Raw genomic sequence first — 3,786 nt, forward strand, 5'->3', positions numbered from 1 at the left:
CAGGCTAGCTCCCTGTCCAGGCCCCATGGCGCCTGTCTGGTGATTAACTCAGACATTCTCCTCATCTGTCCTGCCCAAGTGACTTCATGAAAAGGTTGTCTGTCTCAGGCTTTCCCTCTCCAGGACGCCTCAGTCTCAAGCAGGGCACTTCTGGCCTCCTGCTTACTCCAAATCCTGGAAGCAGTAGGGGCTTGCACAGCCCCTGTCTGGTAGTTGTCTCAGACTCACTTTTTTCAGGGAATAGTAGGCTACTAATCATCCAAATGTTCATAGGTCAGAACCCAGAGGTTCTTCCCTCTCTGCCACCTCCTGGCACCCATGTGACCAAGCAGCCACACTTGCAATGCTCTAGGGGCAGGGTTGTTTCAGTATTTTGTCTTTGTTTTTTTTTATCCCCAATTTTTTTTTCTATTTATTTTTGTTCTGCTTTTGAGAGAGAAAGAACATGAAATTGGGTAGATAACACAATGGAGTACTATTCAGCCATTAGAAACAATGAATTCATGAAATTCTTAGACAAATGGATGGAGCTGGAGAACATCATACTAAGTGAGGTAACCCAGTGTCAAAAGATCAATCATGGTATGCACTCACTGATAAGTGGATATTAGCCTAGAAACTTGGAATACCCAAGACATAATCCACATATTAAATGATGTCCAAGAAGAACAGAGGAGTAGCCCCTGGTTCTGGAAAGACTCAGTGCAGCAGTATAGGAGAATACCAGAACAGAGAAGTGGGAAGGGGTAGATGGGGGAACACGGGGAGGGAAGAGGGCTTATGGGACTTTTGGGGAGTGGGGAGCCAGAAAAGGGGAGATCATTTGAAATGTAAATAAAGAATATATCGAATAAAAAATGCAAACAAAAAAAGGAGGCAGGAAAGGAATATGATAATGATATATTGTATAAAATGTTAATAAAATATAAATTAATCTTTTGAAAGAAAAATGCCATTACCTGAAGTCTTTGCCATCTTTAAATTTACTCTGCCAAATTAATTAGCCCCTTGATTTTAAATCCAGCCTACTGAAAGTTTAAGGTCACGGGCAAAGTACAAATTCTTTGCTAGAGCATAATATAATGAATTATAGTCCAGTTCCAACCAGAACTTAACTATATGCACTTCTTTTCAGCCTCTTGTTATAGGCGTGTCTGCCACAGTTATTCGGCTTACAGCATTCTTGCATTTCTGTAGCCTGCATTTTCAAGTGTTTCTAAATTCCTCCACAACTGGTTCCAAACGCTTGGATATTCAAATCATAACCATATAGTCAGGGTTAGTCACAACAGTGAACTTACTTCTCTGACACCAATTTTCTACATTAGTTGAATATATTATCTCTGTCACCAAAATATCTTATATAGTAAATAAGAGGAAGATATATTTTGGCTTATGATTTTAGAGATTTCAGCCCGTAATCCTGTCTCTGTTGATTCTGGGCCAATGGTGAGTCAGGTTATTATAGCATTGGGGGCACATGGCAGATACTGTTCACCTAATGGCAGACAGGAATCAAAGATGGGGGTGGATGCAGGATTGGGGGAGCTGACAAGATACCATCAAGGATCCACACCTAGTGATCTTTCTTTCAGCAAACATCCTGTTTCCATGGTCTCCCAAAATAGTGCAAACAGCTCAGAATGAAGCAGTCAAGACATAAGCTTATGGTAGACATTTGATATTCAAACTTCTTAATGGAGACATTGACAAATTATCATTGTATAACTGCATTATGTCTTAATTACCCTGGAAGTTAATCAAGGATGCATAGACACAATAGGGAAGATTTTGGTAACTGTACATTCTAGGGAAAATGTTGGGCAGGTTGTTTTGTGGATTTTTTTGTTTCAGAGATATATCTGCTTCTGCTTACTTGAGTGCTGGGATTAAAAGCATGGATCACACCGTCTGTCAGTGGACATGTTTTAATTTTTAACACTGCTTATCAAAGCTTTCAGTAGAACCCAGAGAATCAAATAACCCCATTAAAAAGTGGGGTACCGAGCTAAACAAAGAATTTTCACATGAAGAACTTTGGAGGGCTGAGAAACTCCTTAAGAAATGTTCAACATCATTAATCATTAGGGAAATGCAAATCAAAACAACCCTGAGATTTCACCTCACACCAGTCAGAATGGCTAAGGTCAAAAACTCAGGAGACAGCAGGTACTGGCAAGGATGTGGAGAAAGAGGAACACTCCTCCACTGCTAGTGGGATTGTAAGATGGTACAACCACTTTGGAAATCAGTCTGGAAGTTCCTAAGAAAACTGGGCATGACACTTCCAGAGGACCCTGCTATACCACTCCTGGGCATACACCCCGAGGATTCCCCAGCATGCAATAAGGACACATGCTCCACTATGTTCATAGCAGCCCTGTTTGTAGTAGCCTGAAGCTGGAAAGAACCCAGGTGTCCCTCAACGGAAGAATGGATACAAAAAAATGTGGTATATTTACACAATGGAGTACTATTCAGCCATTAGAAACAATGAATTCATGAAATTCTTAGACAAATGGATGGAGCTGGAGAACATCATACTAAGTGAGGTAACCCAGTCTCAAAAGATCAATCATGGTATGCACTCACTGATAAGTGGATATTAACCTAGAAACTTTGAATACCCAAGACATAATCCACATATTAAATGAGGTCCAAAAAGAATGGAGGAGTCTTCTGGAAAGACTCAGTGCAACAGTATTGGGGAATACCAGAACAGGGAAGTGGGAAGGAGTAGATGGAGGAACAGGGGGAAGGAAGAGGGCTTATGGGATTTGCGGGAAATGGGGACCCAGAAAGGGGAAATCATTTGAAATGTAAATAAAGAATACATCGAATAAAAAAAATTACCTAGCAGTATCCAAGTAAACATATTCTTCAAAATACATGCACTTTAAAAACTTTTCTTTTTTAAGTGGATATACATGACATTGAAAACATTTATAAAATTTATAAAATGGCCCATTTCATTGGATGTGGCTAGACCTGTGCCACATCTGGCACTTCCTGATACTTGCTAGAGATCTGGCAGGAGCAGATTATCTGGTAAGAATCACTCTGCACCCCCCAGAGGCCCAGAGCCACTCTGGGACTCATTACCCAGCAACCCCCCAGAACACCACTCCTCTTCCTTCCCCAATACCCTTCCCTCTTCCGCCACCACTGCCCGGTTCTGTCAGATGTGGTAGACCTGTGCCACATCTGGCATGAGGAAGATCCCACTTCCTGATACTCACTAGAGAACTGGTAGGAGCAGATTATCTGGGAGGAGCCTACTTCCTGATACTCCCTAGAGAATGGGCAGGAGCAGGTCATTGAGAACTGACACCAGTAACTCATTTAAACTGGTAAAAGCAGGGCATTCAAGAACCAGCATCAGCAGAGAACTGGTAGCAGCAGAACATTGAGAAATAGCAGCCAGCAGGGCATTCGACCCTTGCCAAGTCTGCCACAGGAGAGACCCCATCACCTGATACTTCTTAGAGAACCAGCTGTTTGCAGGACATTGGAGAGAAAGGGAAACCGAGGAGTGCAGAAACACAAGCCTGCAGGACAGAGAGATAGAGACAGCAAGACCAACTAACACCAGAGATAAGAAGAGGCCAAAGGCAAATCAGAAAAGCAAGAGCTAGATTTAAAATCACATCATATTGCTGACTGAGGACTTCAAGAAGGACATAAATAACTCTCTTAAAGAAGTACAGGAGAATGTGGGTCAACAGGTAGAAACACAAAAATCCCTTAAAGAAAGACAAGAGAATATGGATCAAAAGGTGGAAGCCC

At 41.9% G+C, this 3,786-nt stretch overlaps 1 pseudogene; it reads right to left on the reverse strand.

The window, feature by feature from the left end:
• Positions 1-239: 239 nt before the first annotated feature.
• Positions 240-359, reverse strand: LOC127688250 (uncharacterized; annotated as a pseudogene).
• Between the last annotated feature and the right edge of the window lie 3,427 nt (positions 360-3,786).

This window comes from Apodemus sylvaticus, chromosome 6 (assembly GCF_947179515.1).
Source record: "Apodemus sylvaticus chromosome 6, mApoSyl1.1, whole genome shotgun sequence".
In the NCBI taxonomy this organism is placed as follows: Eukaryota; Metazoa; Chordata; class Mammalia; order Rodentia; family Muridae; genus Apodemus; species Apodemus sylvaticus.